The sequence below is a fragment of the Bos taurus genome, chromosome 17, assembly GCF_002263795.3.
Source record: "Bos taurus isolate L1 Dominette 01449 registration number 42190680 breed Hereford chromosome 17, ARS-UCD2.0, whole genome shotgun sequence".
NCBI lineage: Eukaryota > Metazoa > Chordata > Mammalia > Artiodactyla > Bovidae > Bos > Bos taurus.
In genome coordinates this window covers 9,561,513-9,578,793 of record NC_037344.1, presented here as the reverse complement: position 1 = coordinate 9,578,793, position 17,281 = coordinate 9,561,513, and the positions used below count along the sequence as shown (strand labels likewise).

The 17,281-nt window shown below is 40.0% G+C and overlaps 1 long non-coding RNA gene across 3 annotated transcripts in view; it reads left to right on the top strand.

Moving 5' to 3' along the window:
* The window catches only part of LOC104974569 (uncharacterized), a 72,234-nt gene that overhangs the window by 4,561 nt on the left and 50,392 nt on the right, over nt 1–17,281 (top strand). The window lies entirely within an intron of this gene.

Sequence of the window (17,281 nt, the reverse complement as noted above, 5' to 3'; positions counted from 1 at the left end):
AAGTGATGTCTCTGAGAGACTCCATCAAAAATGGAGATGCAGGGTTTTTTGGTTATCCCGAATACTCTTGGTTTCCAATGCTTAATAATAAAGAGTCCTATCAACTTTGAAAACGTACATCTAGGAAATGTCATTACTTGCTGATTTTTAAGCTCATAACAAACTTTGTTCTTTTGATCCTTTTAGATGTATTTTTCTTTGCAAAAGGATAGAAATGTGTTTTTAAGAAAAATGAGTATTAAGGAAGTAAAAGCACAGAAAAGGACCTTAACTTCATCTCCAAATTATTGGAGACTACTTACAGCTGCCAAATAGTCTGAAACCTTGAAGCAGCATCCATTCTCTTCCCTTTTGACACTTGTTCAGCCTCCTTGCACAGTCCTGTACCTCAGGACACTTCCCTCCCTCAACCCATTAGCCTCAAACTCCCTGAGGTTTGCTACCTAAAGTGCACGACTCAGCGTTTGCAATTTACATATGTGACATCACATCTTCTATTATATAACTTCAGATACAAAGCCTAATATCATCTAAGTTTGTGTCGGAAAAAAATCCTCCCGTGCTCTTTATTTCAGCTTTACCAGAGCAACCCCTTAGATCTCTGATCCAAATCTCACTTCATCCAACAGCTGACACTGGGGGGAGAAAAAAAAAACCCAAAACGCATGGAGTTGTTTAAGCCATGAAATGATAAGCAACACCCCCCCATAAATACATTTTGAAATGTATTAGATCTCCTTTAGATCTTTATTTACTGATAGGAAAGTAAAGCCCGTTAAGTAGCATATAATTTAATTGTATTCAATAATCTTAAAAAGTTGAAGGCTAAGCATTTGGACATAGATAACTTCATTAATAAGCCTAGTCATGCTGGCACTTTTTTTTTTCTTTCAAAAAAGCTGAGCTTTTTTCCCCCCTGTCTCTTACCAGCTGTTAGGAAGAGTTGAGAAAGACAGAGAGAGTCAGAGAGAGAAAGGCGGGGCTAGGGCGGGCAGTGTTGGAGAGAAAAGATGAATAGGGGAAAAATATAAAATAGAATTTCTTCTTTGTTTATTGCAAAACACACATGTTACAGTTTATAAACATTGCAAGCAAATAAGAAATTGTGGACCAGAAGAGAAATACAAAACATATCAGAGTTTGTTAATACCCAAAATAGACCCAATTCAAGTTTCTGGACTACTTGGAATATTTTTATTAGCTTTGCTTACTCATTAATTTCCATATTTGTTTACCTAACTATTCATCTGTCTACCTTAATTTCATTTGCAGTCATTTTAAACAGAAAACACACAAACCTCATCCATCTCGATGACCAGATTTTGAGCTGACAGAGCACCAAACAGAACATGCATCACAATTAGCGTGCCACATTATTAGAGGCAAATCAGATTGCACTGTGCATACACTGATGTTCTAAATTTAGAAATAATGTACAGTGGTTGAAAAGGGGAGGGGGACTCAGAGCCATGTGTTTTAATAAAAATAAAGATATTTGCAATTCCTTCTCTTTTTCTTGGTTTAGTGCAGAAAATTCATCACCTTTAAATAACTATGCTAATCTTACATAAATAACTGCATGGTTTGTGAGCTCATTAGAATTATGCATCCGGCTGCTTTTCTGATATTATGGGCAATAACAACCACAGAAAAGTGAAACAATCCAGTGGGTCAGGTGTGGGAAATAAGAGTCTCTGCTGAACGTGATGAAAAACTCATTTAGAATTTCTCATTAGGACTTCACAGGAGCAGTTAGCTTTTCAGTAGTCGGCGCTGTATTTTTAGCAGCATTTTAACAGCTGTCAGTAACAACTAAGACAACATTTTGATCAACACTTTTTTTTTTAATTCTAACAAAGATGTTTGCAAAGAAACAAAATGCTTCAAGATTTAAATGTTTAGCTCTGAAAAACAAACCAAAAAAGATACTTTCTTGTGACGTAAATTGTTAATGCCTCAAGGGCAGGCAGAAAGGTATCTACCTAAAATGAAGCCGAGTGGACTTCTAAGGTTTAATTTTCTGATTCCTAGGTACGTATAATAAAGATGATTTTAGGCTTGAAAGGTGTGTTCAGAGTCAGAAACGGAAACCTCAGTATAAGAGAATGTGCAGTGGATCTTGTCATGTATTTGCAAGTAGGTCAAGAATAGCCATGTGGGCACCCAAAATGAATAAAATCTTGTCCCTAACATTTGAGTTTATAAAGGGAGGTTATCACATGTCAGATATATGACACTGGAAATAGCAGATAGAAAAAAATGTAAGAGGCTTCATGACAGATGTCATCTTTATTTCTAAAGATAGAGGTAAATTTGCTGTGGGTAATGTATTACAAAGCAAACTAAAACTAAGCTCTGCAAGTGTCAAATTTCCCTCTCACCTGCAATCTCCCCAAACCGAGTGGTTTCTGTTCTAAGGGAAGTCATGGTATATTATTAAAGCAGCCTACTGAATCATCCTATCCAGAGGTCATCTGCTCATTTCGAGGACCTAATCCATGTTTTGAGTTTGTCCCAACTAAGGCAGCTGAGTATTTCCACTTCATCTAGCTGGCACGGTGGGGAATGAAGGCATTCTTAGATCAAATGATATTTTTATCATTGTTAGGTAGTTAGAATAGGAAACAGGAGTCCAAAATGGCGGTGGCTAAAAGACTAGGAAGGGAAAAGCCCGCAAAAATAAAACAAAGGAGGTCAAAGGAAGGTCTGAGGACTGGAGTGAGGGCTTCAGGTGGAACAAACAGCACTCCTGGCTAGCCCAATTTGCATAGGGCAGGCCCAGGGGGAGGAAAAACATATAAAAAGAAGAGCGCATGCGCTTTCTCTCTCTCTCTCTCTCTCTCTCTCTCTCTCCCTCTCTCCCCCCCCACTTTGGGTTGGCATGCCCTCAACCTTCAAGGATGGATTCTCCTGCTGTCTTCTAAATAAAACAGAGCTGTACCACTGATTGATCTAAGAGCTATAACATGGTTTCTCCAAAACCGGAGAGCTGTGATGCGCTGAGGGCTTTAATGTCTGTTGCTCCAAATCTTTGTTGTAACGAGACAGAACCGAGGAGCATACACTTGCCTGACAATTATATTGCATTTTTTTTTTTTTTCCTATTCCTTGTAGGGGTACCAGTTCACTACCTCTTGCTTGCTTGGTAGGACTTTTTTCAACAAAACGTGCAGGATATCTACTTCTTCTTTCTTCTTGCCCTGCACAAACCCCTGCCAGATGCAAATCTTTTAGTATTGATCGTTTTTCACAGAGCATGACATGGTTTTCTTAGTGCATACATTTTGGACATTAAATACCCATGTGTAAAAATGAAACATGTATCAACATCTTTTATATGGAAGGTACAGGTCACATCAATTATTAATATTTAAACCACAATCTATTTTGAAGTGCTTACTGCTAATTATAGCTAGACTTTAATATTTTATCAAAGTAAGTGGAAATTTAAGCTAATCCATTACTTAAAAAAAAAAAAAGCTTTTTAATGATCTTCACTATAAATGTGGTGGAACCATGTCATCTTAGTAAAACTGTGTAGACTTACAATGCCATTTTTTGCCAGTACAGATTGCTAGCTTACATAAAGGATCAAGTAAGCACCTAAATAAAGTCTTGGGATTCTTCTAACACATTTATATATGTAACTTTTATGTTGTTTTGATTTTTAAAAAGTACATATTTTCATAATAATTATCTATCTCAAAAGGGAAAAATCCAGGAAAATTATTTTTATCACTACATCAATTCAATATATGCTATTACTCTGTTCTTTTATAAATTATATGGCTCTATTTCTAATTTGAATATGACATGAACTGAAGTTTTGTTGAAAACAAATATTTTTTAATTACCTTTATTTGTAAGCAAACATTGTTATAATTCAGTAAAAACTGCCAAGGAACAAACTGTAAGATCATATACACGTATCTTTTTATCTATTTTATGTTACTTCCATGGTACCAGATGATTTTACTCCTAGGATACAACTACTAGTATGTTAAAAGACAAACTAGGGATCCAGGAGGGAAGTCAAGATTATTAATCACGACAATTTCTCACCTACAGGGAGAAATTAAAGCAAACACTAACTTCTACAGATAATTCAAAAAGCCCAGGGTAAAAGCAAGAGCTCTGAGGCTCAATCTCCTTGAATGAAAAGTCTAATCAGTACTTTTCAGCCTGGAGCTGTATTTCATTACCCCTTTTCAAAGATACAGCAAATCAAACAGTGCATGAAATTCACTTGCATGGCTTTGAATCCTGGCTCCATGGCTTCCTAACCATATGACTCAGGGCAAATCACTTAGTCTTTCTAAATTTAGTTTCCTTATTTGTAATAAGAGACAACTGATACCATAAATGGATATGAACTTGACACAGTACCTGGATGTGGTAAGTGCTCCCCAAAAGTGTTAAATGTGTACCTCCAGAGTTTTGTCATAGAAAACTCAAAGTTGATTCTTCTGAGGATTCAAAATCTTCCTTACACTTCAAATGGGTTTTGAGGTCCCTCAAGATGGATGGAGGAGCCTGGCAGGCTGCAGTCCATGGGGTCACTAAGAATCGGACAGGACTGAGCGACTTCACTTTCACTTTTCACTTTCATGCATTGGAGAAGGCAATGGCAATGTACTCCAGTATTCTTGCCTGGAGAATCCCAGGGACAGCGGAGCCTAGTGGGCTGCGGTCTATGGGGTCACACAGAGTTGGACACGACTGAAGCGACTTAGCAGCAGCAGCAGCAGCAAGAATCAGAGCTTTAACCTGAGGTCTTCAAGGGCTTCAGACTTCTAAGAATTCTCTTCGATAGAACAGTGATTCTCAAGTTTTATCATGCATCTGAATCACTGCAAGAGTCTGTTAAAAGTTTACTAGGCCCCATGCTTAGAGTTTCCTGTTCAGTAGGTATGGGGTGGAACCTGAGAATTGATATTTCTCACAAGTTTCCAGGCAGATGATGCTGGTGCTGCTCTAGGAACTACTCTTTGAGAGGCAGATATGGCGCTAGTGGTAAAGAACCCACCTGTCAATGCCGGGGACATAAGAGATGCAGGTTTGATCCCTGGTGAGGCAGATGCCCTGGAGGAGGGCATAGCTACCCACTCCGGTATTCTTGCCTGGAGAATCCCATGAACAGAGGAGCCTGGAGGGCTTTGATCCATAGATCCACAGGGTCACAAAGAGTCAGACTAGACTGAAGCAATTAAGCATGTTGCACACACACCCTAGAATATGGAAAAGAAGCAATTGCCCCCAGGCTGCTTACTTTGCAAGGTTAAGTTACTGCTGGCAGCAGCTGATGGTGGGGGCAGGGAGGAGAGGGGGGTGGGCCCCAGGGAGAGATGAGAAGCAGGAAGTAGGAGACTAAAGAAAGGAAGTGTCAGTTATTGTTGAAAAGGGCAGGGATGGGTCTTCACAGTCAGGCATCATTGGAATCCAGAGGCTGGCTAGCTGTTGCTGAGAACTCTGTCTCCACAGCCCTTGGACTATATGTTGATCTATCATGACCTCCTTTTTTTTTTTTTTTTTAATTGGGATATAGTTGCTTTACCATGTTGTGTTGGTTTCTGATGTACAATGAAGTGAATCAGCTATAGTTACACATGTATCCCCGCCCTCTTGGACCTCCCTTCCACCACACCCCCATCCCACCCCTCTAGGTCATCACAGAGCACCTAGCTGAGCTCCCTGTGCTATACAGCAGCTTCCCACTGGCTATCTATTTTACACATGGTAGTGAGTACGTGTCATTCCCAACCTCTCATTTCACCCAACATCCCCCTGTACCCCTCATGTCCGTGTCTGTTCTTTACATCTGCATCTCTATTCCTGCCCTGAAAATAGGTTCACCTCTACCATTTTTCTAGATTCCACATACATGCATTAATATGCGATATTTGTTTTTCTTTTTCTGACTTACCTCACTCTGTATGACAGACTCTAGGTCTAGCCACATCTCTACAAATGACCAAGTTTCATTTTTTTTTTAAGTGCCGAGTGATGTTCCATTGTATGTATGTACCACATCTTCTTTATCCATTCTTCATGGATATTTACGTTGCTTCCATGGTGTGGCTATTGTAAATAGTGCTACAGTGATTTTTCATGACCTCTAAATTCTTCCCTGAATAAGTATTTGGGAAGTACTTTACCACTTTCAGGCTCTTAAATTACCTATTAGTTTACTATTGTATTATCTTAAGGCATTAACTTTGGTTATTTGGGAGTGCAAGGGAGGGGAGTCAGAATCGGCAAAGCACAGTCCTTCAGTTACCTTTGCATACAGTATGCCATGGTCAAGTTCAGATCAGCTTTCTCCCTCTGTTCTGAGTGTGTCATGAAGATGAACCCCTGCCTCTTGAGTTAGATATTAACTGATGCTTTTTCTTTTTTTCAGGTTTCATCAGATCAGAAGGGAACATTAGTTTAATCAGATGTGATAAGCTTTTGACAAAGTCATAGTGGTTGTTCCTAGTTTTGAACCAACAATTATGTGAGGAGATTTCCTATATTTTTGTCAGAAGTCCAGGCTTCCTGGGCTTCCCTGGCGGTTCAAGTGATAAAGAATCTGCCTGAAATATAGGAAGGCCAGAGTTCAATCCCTGGGTCAGGAAGTTCCCATGGAGAAGAGAACAGCTACCCACTCCAGTATTCTTGCCTGGAGAATCCCATGGACAGAGGAGGCTGGCAGGCTATAGTTCATGGGGTCACAAAGAGTCAGACATGACTGAGCGACTAACACTTACCTTGCCAGTCTTCGTGTTTACTTCTATAACAGTTTCATTGCTTTATTAAGAAATGATGTCAACATTGTATGATTTAATTTCCTTAAGAAGAGGTGGCAAGAATACACTGAAGAACTATACAAAAAAAGATCATGACCCAGGTAACCACGATGGTGTGATCACTCACCTAGAGCCAGACATCCTGGAATGTGAAGTCAAGTGAGCCTTAGGAAGCATCACTATGAAAAAAGCTAGAGGAGGTCATGGAATTCCAGTTGAGCTATTTCAAATCCTGAAAGATGATGCTGTGAAAGTGCTGCACTCAATATGCCAGCAAAATTTGGAAAACTCAGTAGTGGCCACAGAACTGGAAAAGGTCAGTTTTCATTCAATACCAAAGAAAGGCAATGCCAAAGAATGTTCAAACTACTGCACAATTGCACTCATCTCACACACTAGCAAAGTAATGCTCAAAATTCTCCAAGCCAGGCTTCAACAATATGTGAACCGTGAACTTCCAGATGTTCAAGCTGGATTTAGAAAAGGCAGAGGAAGCAGAGATCAAATTGCCAACATCCATTGGATCATTGAAAAAGCAAGAAAGTTCCAGAAAAACATATACTTCTGCTTTATTGACTATGCCAAAGCTTTTGACTGTGTGGATCACAACAAACTGTGGAAAACTCTTCAAGAGATGAGAATACCAGACGACCTGACCTGCCTCCTGAGAAATCTGTATGCAGGTCAAGAAACAATAGTTAGAACTGGACATAAAACAACAGACTGGTTCCAAATTGGTAAAGAAGTACGTCAAGGATGTATGTTATCCCACTTATTTAACTTATATTGTGAAATGCCAGGCTGGATGAAGCACAAGCTGAAATCAAGATTGCCGGGAGAAATATCAATAACCTCAGATATGCAGATGACACCACCCCTATGGCAGAAAGTGGAGAACAACTAAAGAGCCTCTTGATAAAAGTGAAAGAGGAGAGCAAAAAAGTTGGCTTAAAACTCAACATTCAGAAAACTAAGATCATGGCATCCGGTCCCATCACTTCATGGCAAATAGATGGGGAAGCAATGGAAGCAGTGAATTTCTTTTCTTGGGCTCCAAAATCACTGCAGATGGTGACTGCAGCCATGAAATTAAAATACGCTTATTCCTTGGAAGAAAAGCTATGACAAACCTAGACAGCGTATTTAAAAGCAGAGACATTACTTTGTCAACAAAAGTCTGTCAAAGCTATGGTTTTTCTAGTAGTCATGTATGGATGAGAGAGGTGTACTGTAAAGAAAACTTAGCACCCAAGAATTGATGCTTTTGAACTGTGGTGTTGGAGAAGACTCTTGAGAGTCCCTTGGACTGCAAGGAGATCCAACCAGTCCATCCTAAAGGAAATCAGTCCTGAATATTCACTGGAAGGATTGATGCTGAAGCTGAAACTCTAATACTTTGGCCACCTGATGCAAAGAGCTGACTCATTTGAAAAGACCCTGATGCTGGGAAAGATTGAAGGCAAGAGGAGAAGGGAACGACAGAGGATGAGATGGTTGGATGGCATCACCGACTCAACGGATGTGGGTTTGAATAAGCTTCGGGAGTTAGTTATGGACAGGGAAACCTGGCTTGCTGCAGTCCATGGGGTCACAAAGAGTTGGACATGACTGAGTGACTGAACTGAACTGAAGAAGTTGAAAAATGTAATTCAATCAAGACAGATGAAACCCCTGAATTTAGACAGATGAATTTGAAGAATAATCAAGGAAAGCTGACAGAAAGATAATAAAACTGCATTCCTAGTGTCACTTAAATTGAACTTTTTCATGGGTGAGAGAGATTGTAAAAAAAAAGAGTGGAATATAGCCCATGTGAGGAAACTTGTTATATTCAGTTGGCCAAATATAAGGAGGTTGGTCATCTTACAGAAAATCCAGAACAAACTTTTAACTAATCCAGTAGTTCACAATAGACCTTGATTGGAGCATTACTTTATCCATAGGTTGTGAAAATAGTTCAGAAAGAAGGACAAACATCATTAACAGTTCTACAAACTAAGAGATACATGAAAAAATAGATTTCCTTAACCTAGTAAACAGTGACCTCATAAAAAAGTCAGGTAGCCCATTGAGTTCATTTTATTTTTTGCTAGTGTGAAAATCACTTAGAGTATTTGACTGCTTCTTTAATATTGTTATATTAATACTTAATTATAGTATTATAAGTCATAACATATTTCATAAGCTTACAAATGTTTCATAAAATATTTCAAGTACACCAAAAATAACAACAGGCTTTAATGTAGCCACAACTGTCCTTGAGGTGGGAACATTTTGTCATATTTGCTGCAGAAGTATAAAATATTGCAAGAGTATGATACATTCCTATTTCTTGATGGGGTTATTGGTGAAGGGGAGGGGAGACAAGAATATAGGGGTTGTCTCTTATCAACTGGAAGTAGTACTTCCATTGTTAGAAGCCCTGAGTGTTGCATTTTCAGACACAGATCTTAATGAGAGGGAATTAGTTCTTAATGTTTCCAAACAACATCCAAAGAGGGGCTGGTGGATAATCCCAGTCCCAACTCATGGTTTTCACTGAGGGCAGGGATGTAAAATTCAGAATTTCCCTGGTGGTTCTGTGGTTAGGAATCTGCCATTGCAGGATATACGGATTTGACCTCTAGTCTGGGAAGCTTCCACATGTCGGAAGGCAACCAAGCCTGTGGGCCACAGTTACTGAGACCACATGCCCTAGTGTCCGTGATCCGCAACAAGAGAAAACCCTGCAAGAAGAAGTTCAAGAGCTGCAACTAAAGAAGGCCTTCACACAGCAACGAAGACCCGGCACAGCCAATAAATAAATGAAAAAAGAAAAGTCAAACTATTCTCTCATAGATTCTCAAGAATGAAGTTGACTTCAGCACCACAAGAACTGCCCACCTAGGAACTTACAGATCCTTGCAAAGGAGTGTTAGATCCTTCTAACAATGGAAGTAATTCAAGTCCAGTTAGTTTCAATAGTATTGCTTTTTGGGTCACTTTCCAATCATATTTCCTCCTAGCCCAAGTAATTCTAATAGCCTCAATGAAATTCAGGGATGATATAAATCATTGCATGCTGATCTTAAGTCATTACCAGAACTTTTCTGATTAGTTCTATTGGCCCATGGTTGTATGCACTGTTAAGTATTTTGACTTGAATCCTAGAGACAAGTGTTCAGTCCAATTTGGACAGTTATCTTAGTCTGTTGGGGCTCTGATAACAAAACACCATAGAATGGGTAATTTATAAACAGCATAAATTTACATTTCACAATTCTGAAGTGGATGTCCAAGATCAGGATGCAGTATGGTTGAATGAGGACTCTTCTGAAGAACAGATTTCTTTTATATTAGTGTGTATAGTTGATTAACAATGTTGTGTTAGTTTCAGGTGTACTGCAAAGTGATTCAGTTATACATATACATGTATCTATTCTTTCTCAAATTCTTTCTCCATTTAGGTTATTATGGAATATTGAGCGGAATATTTTCATTTGCTCAATGTTCTCAGTTGGGGATTATCATCACATTTGGGGATTAGGGTTTCAACACATGTATCTAGGGGGTTCGTGTGTTGTATCATCATATTTGGGGATTAAAGTTTCAAGATATGAATCTAGGGGGACAGGAAATTTCAGATCATAATTAGAGGGCTTAAGAATCTAGTGTTTAGCCATTATCTGGCTCACTTCATTTGTCAATATATTGACCTTTAGCTTAGAAATAGTCTTTGGGTATATCGTATATTCTGGTGTCAGGTATACATGAAGCTCCTGTAGAAAGACACCCCCACAATACAGTAGCTCAGATAAGAAAGAAATTTAATTCTATCTTACATAAAATTGAGAAAAATGAATGTGATCCACCTATCCATGGCAGATAGGTGGTTCTGCTGTGTGGGGTCTTTAGGACCTCCTGTTCCTTGAGGCACCCCAGTTCTGCAGAGTGTTGTCCTTATCTATATGGTGGAGGCTGTGTCATTAGAATCATATCCACAGTTTTATATTAAAAAACAAACATTTTGGGGGCTTCCCTGGTCGCTCAGTGATGAAAATCTGCCTGCCAGTGCAGGAGACATAGCTTTGGTGCCTGATTCAGGAGGGTCCCACATGCCACCAAGCAACTTAGCCCATGCACCACAACTATTGAACCTGTGCTCTAGAGTCTGGGAGCCACAGCTACTGAAGCCCGAGGGCCCTAGAGCCCTTGCTCTGCAGTAAGAGAAGCCACCACAATAAGAAGCCAGCAAGTAGAGACCATTCCCCACCTGCCACAGCTAGATGTTTACATCTTGATGCCAGAGCAATTTTCAAGAAGGTTAACTGGTTGTGTTCCCTGCTAAAACTGGAGTTCTACTAAAAGGAGGAAGGGGTAAATAAATACAGGGGCCAATTAACAGTCTTTGTTAAGAGATAACCAGTTCCAATGAACAGAGTAGAAAATACGAGCTAAGTCTCTTCAGTCATGTCCGATTCTTCGCAGCTCTATGGACTGTAGCCCACCAGGCTCCTCTGTCCATGGGATTCTCCAGGCAAGAATACTGAAATGGGTTGCCATGCCTTCCTCCAGCGAATCTTCCCCACCCAAGGGTCAGGTCTCTTGTGTCTCCTGCATTGGGAGGCCCATTCTTTACCACTAGTACCACCTTGAAATCCCAAGGAGAAAATGGGATGGGGCTTTAACTGTGGCACAAAGACCTAAGGTTATGGTTAAGGAGGGATGCAACTCAGCAGAGTTTGAAAAAGCAAATTATACTATTCCATGGAAAGCCAGAAATGCTCAGATTTTAACCTGTGCCTGACACAGAGACAGAGAGAGACAGAGAGCTAGCACGTAGCCCATGTGTATGTTAGTACAGGGGCAATCTGCAGGAGACACAATCTCCTTTAGCCTGCCTGTCAGAACACTACAGAACAAGGTAAAGGGTAGGACTGATGTTCAGTTGGTCAATACCAGGACAACTGGGCTCTTCTCACCACCCTAGTTCCTTCTGATTGGCTGATATCCATTGACAGTGCGAGTATACAGGTCATTGCTGTACTGTGCTCTGTCGCTCAAAGAACTGTTTGGGACCCTATGAACTATAACCCACCAGGCTCTTCTTTCTGTGGGCTTTTTCAGGCAAGAATACTGGAGTGGCTGCCATTTCCACCTCCCAGAACTCTTCCCTACCCAGGGGTCAAAACCAATCTCCTGCATTGCAGGCAGATTCTTTACCTGCTTCAGTCAGTTCAGTTCGGTTCAGTCTCTCAGTTGTGTCCAACTCTTTGCGACCCCATGAACTGCAGTGCGCCAGGCCTCCCTGTCCATCACCAACTCCCGGAGTTCACTCAGACTCACGTCCATTGAGTTGGTGATGCCATCCAGCCATCTCATCCTCTGTCATCCCCTTCTCCTCCTGCCCCCAATCCCTCCCAGCATCAGGGTCTCTTCCAATGAGTCAGCTCTTCACATGAGGTGGCCAAAGTATTGGAGTTTCAGCCTCAGCATCAGTCCTTCCAAAGAACACCCAGAACTATCTCCTTTAGAATGGACTGGTTGGACCTCCTTGCAGTCCAAGGGACTCTCAAGAGTCTTCTCCAACACCATAGTTCAAAAGTATCAATTCTTCAGCACTCAGCTTTCTTCACAGTCCAACTCTCACATCCATACATACTGGAAAAACCATAGCCTTGACTAGACGGACCTTTGTTGGCAAAGTCATGTCTGCTTTTTAACATGCTGTCTAGGTTGGTCATAACTTTCCTTCCAAGGAGTAAGTGTCTTTTAATTTCATGGCTGTAATCACTATCTGCAGCGATTTTGGAGCCCGAAAAAATAAAGTCTGACACTGTTTTCACTGTCTCTCCATCTATTTCCCATGAAGTGATGGGACCGGATGCCATTATCTTAGTTTTTTGAATGTTGAGCTTTAAGCCAAGTTTTTCACTCTCCTCTTTCACTTTCATCAAGAGGATTTTTAGTTCCTCTTCACTTTCTGCCGTAAGGGTGGTGTCATCTACATATCTGAGGTTATTGATATTTCTTCTGGCAATCTTGATTCCAGCTTGTGCTTCTTCCAGCCCACCATTTATCATGATGTACTCTGCATATAAGTTAAATAAGAAGGGTGACAATACACAGCCTTGACATACTCCTTTTCCTATTTGGAACCAGTCTGTTGTTCTATGTCCAGTTCTAACGGTTGCTTCCTGACCTGCATACAGGTTTCTCAAGAGGCAGGTCAGGTGGTCTGGTATTCCTATCTCTTTCAGAATTTTCCACAGTTTATTGTGATCCACATAGTAAAGGCTTTGGCATAGTCAATAAAGCAGGAATAGTTTTTCTGGAACTCTCTTGCTTTTATGATGATCCAGTGGATGTTGGCAATTTGATCTCTGGTTCCTCTGCCTTTTCTAAAACCATCTTGAAACCTGCTTAGCCATCAGGAAAGTCCACACAGGTCATTAAATATTATCAATGTTACCCCTGCTTTCAGGGGTTATTCAAAATTTTCTTGAAAGATGTTCAGACCACAAAGGGCCAAGGAAGAAGTTTCGTTAAAAAAAAAAAAAAAAATCAGTAGTTTTTTCTTCTCCGGTCTGCAATAATTCTGCATTTGAAATAGATAAAATGGAGAAAGAAAAAGATAACACCCAGATCTATTTGTCACCTTCTCTTTAAGTGTGAAGGGTCTGCAGAAAGCATACATTTTGCCATTTTGGTTCATATGCTATTCTGAATTTACTGGCCTTCTCAGAATTTTGATGAAAAATTTCTGATTTCCTATACATTCCAAATGCTGTATATCTACTCTGGCTACAGATTACAAAATATTGAGACAGATTACCAAGGAAGCTGTGAACTTTCTACTCTGGATGAATTTAGAAGTAGGATTTCCTCTGAGCTGGAATGGCAAAGGCAGAGGTCTGTAAGTGGGGTGATGGAGTAGGGTTATCTATTGGTTTGTGTAGCCTTTTAAATAAATAATTACTTTGCAAAGAGGAAATGAGATCAGGAAAAAGAAACACACAATATAGCCTGATGAATCAGTGGGTGATAAAGTACATTGGAACTTCAACATCCAGCCTTTTATGTTTTTTTTTTCAGAAAAGTTGTCCCTCAGTCAGAAACCAGGTATCACATAAAAGAGGAAACCCAGCAGTGTTTGTCTTTAAGAGCGGCAATAAAGAAGAAAGGTTAAAAGCCTAGACCCTCGACCCAGACTTAGCCTAGGTTTGAATCCTAGCTCTGCCTCCCACTAGCTGTGGGATTATGGGTAAATTACATAAACTCTGGGCTTCAGTTTCATCACCGATAAAATAATACAACTTACCTTATATGGTTGTTATGGGGATTAAGAACCTAACTCTTGCTTATAGTAAACAATGAACGTTAGCTATGATATTTTTACATCCCTTTAATCCTAAACCATATACACCCACTCACTCTTCTACCCATATTCTTTAGCACTCTCCAAGCTTGGCTTCTGACCTTATTTGATCACTTCTTTTTTGGTATTTTCCTTACTGGGCTATTTGATATTCAGGACTGACTGTTTGAGCTCCTCCCATTAACATCCAGGAAGATTTTCTTCTAATATTTCAAGCTTTGCATCGAAAAACATGTTACTCTTGTGACCTGTAACCTAGTGTCCACGTCATAACTTTGACCTGTCCATAAAGTTCATTGGGTGTTTTTACTACTTGAAGAAATAAATTCCCTTAAATGGTGTGGAAGAGACAGTGCTATGAGCTTGCCAAATTCAGTTTCATTTGTCTCTTTCCAAGTGGACAGGAGGGCTACATGGCTCAGGCTCCCTTGCACTTAGGTTGGGTCCATATGCCTGGGTCTGCATCCTAATGTTTGATGTACTCACTGGTTATAACACTCATGAACGATTGTCTCAGCTCTCACTTCCCTTACTATTAATGCCTGGGAGGTCTCAAGTCTGGGATGGCAACATCACAGAATGGAAGGAGACTAGATCTCTGAATCATCTTGTGGAGGAAAGCTACTGAGGAGAGTTGCCAAACTGCACTGGACTGTGATGTAACTGATAAATATACCTTTATTCTGTGTACTTCATGAGATTTTGGTACATTGCCCTGATTAACTCAGCGGGTACTGAATATTTGTACAGAATATAAGCCTATAGTGAATAGTATTGTAGTAAGTTTGAATGTGTTTGTATCCTAATGGTTCCTATATTCAAGATTACCGAATTCATCATGGAGTTCAGTTAGCTAGCTAAGCAGAATGTTGTAGAGAAAAGAATATGGATGGGAATCCCACTGAAAGTGTTAGTCGCTCAGTCATGTCTGACTCTTTGCGACCCCATGGACTGTAGCCTGCCAGGCTCCTAAGTCCGTGGAATTTTCAAGGCAAGAATATTGGAGTGAGTTGCCATTCCCTTCTCCAGGGTAGCTTCTCAACACAGGGATTGAATCCAGATCTCCTGCATTGAGGGCAGATTCTTTACCGTGTGAGCCACCAGGGAATCCCACTGAACCAGATTCAAATTCTGTCTCAAATACTTATTACCTTGACTATCATGTGTTCTTTCATGGAATCCAAATGATACTTTCTTTTTAGTAGCATTATGGGGTAAATAAACTAAACCCTATTAGGAAATTGTTTTCATCCGTTTTCAGTATTCCAATATTTCCAGTCCAGTGTTAAGTTTCTGTGATTCTCCATTCTAAACTGATTTTCATAAAATTGACTTTACAGGAGCAACAGAAGTGGTAACACTTAGGTCCAGACAAAGTATCTATATATTTAAGCGAAAGTGAAAGTCACTCAGTCATGTCCATCTCTTTGAGACCCCATTGACTACACAGTCCATGGAATTTTCCAGGTGAGAATACTGGAGTGGGTAGCCTTTCCCTTCTCCAGGGGATCTTCCTGACCCAGGAATTGAACCAGGCTCTCCTGCATTGCAGGCGGATTCTTTACCAACTGAGCAATCAGGGAAGCCCATCTATATTCTTCATGTGTGCCCAAATAAAAGGAAAGCACTACATTTTTTTTTTTTTTTGGTGTTGAAAACAGTGCTTAGCAGAGAACAATCTCCCCTGTATTTGGTGTGTTATTCAGAAAGCCCCCAAGCCAGAGAATGCCTGCACCATGCGCCATGTGCCACAGCACAGTTCTGAAAATACTGTCTGTAATTAAAACGGGAATTTCTGAACATGATTACCATAGAATTTATCTTTCCAAACCTCAAACAGCATTCTTGACCCATGCAATATTGATGAGTTAATTTTCCTTTTTCCCAATCTCATCTTAACAACGGGAAAAATATTCTCTAATTCAAATTACTGAGGGTGGACCACTGGCAGAACATACACCAGCAAAGACAGAGATAACTAGCGACCACTTGTTTTTTAACCTGTTTTCACACAAAGCCACTTGCACACACAATATAAACAGATTTCAAAGGTACACCCACAAGAGCTGCCATTGTCCCTTGCTGTTTAATACTTTTAAAACGGTTTAGAATTTATGGCATATACTTGGCAGCTTTTTAATTAAAAAACAAGCTAACACATAACTTATTAAATTATGTTAAAAGACAAATATGGCAAAATTTCACCTTAGACATCATAGACAAGAGAGTTAACAATTCAACAGGCATTATTACATTGGAAGTTTACAGAATTTTGAACCCACATTGCGCAGTAATGTCTTTAAAAAATCAATATTGCAACAAACTAAGCCCTTTATGGTGCAGCTTGCCTTTTATAAAATTAATAAGCTTTTCCTTTCAATTATCAAATAGATGGCCCTGTAAATGGATAGACAAGGCGTTGGTCTCTCAGACTTCTTCGCTTTTCTGATCTTAGCTCACAATTTCTTTTCTCTTTATTCTCATCATGTTGTCGTTATTCAACTGCTAAGCAGTGTCCCACTCTTTTGAACCCCATGGACTGCAGTGCGCCAGGCTCCTCTGTCCTCTACAATCTCCCGCAGTTTGCTCAAATTCATGTGCATTGAGTTGGTGATGCTATCTAACCATCTCATCTTCCCACCCTTTAATTTCCCTCAAATCTCTACCCTAAGATCTCTGCTTCCTCACTACTATTCTTCTAACAGTTAATTACATTTTTACATAGAATTTGGTTCTAAAGTCAATGATCAAGGTGGAAAATTATATCTCAAAAATCTCTTAATTCACTTGGAAAGTACAACATATATGGCCCTTTTAATGTGCATTCAAAGCTACTATAGCATCCAACTCAGCCAGTTTTTCCTCCAGCATCAGAACAGATTGCTGTTTTCTCAGCTAAACACCTGATGAAGGAGTTGGCTTGCGTTTAGGGGCCATGTTGTATGAAAAAAAAAAATGTATCTTTAAACACTTGAATCACACTCAGTATGGTGAGCTGCTCATACTATGAGAGCGATTCAGGAACTGAGACCAACTGAAGGAACATCAGATTCACATCTCCCTTCCTGCGTGCCTCTGGGGCATATGCTCGAGTGGAACGTGGGACAGAATCACCCACACTATTTACATTCTTCTC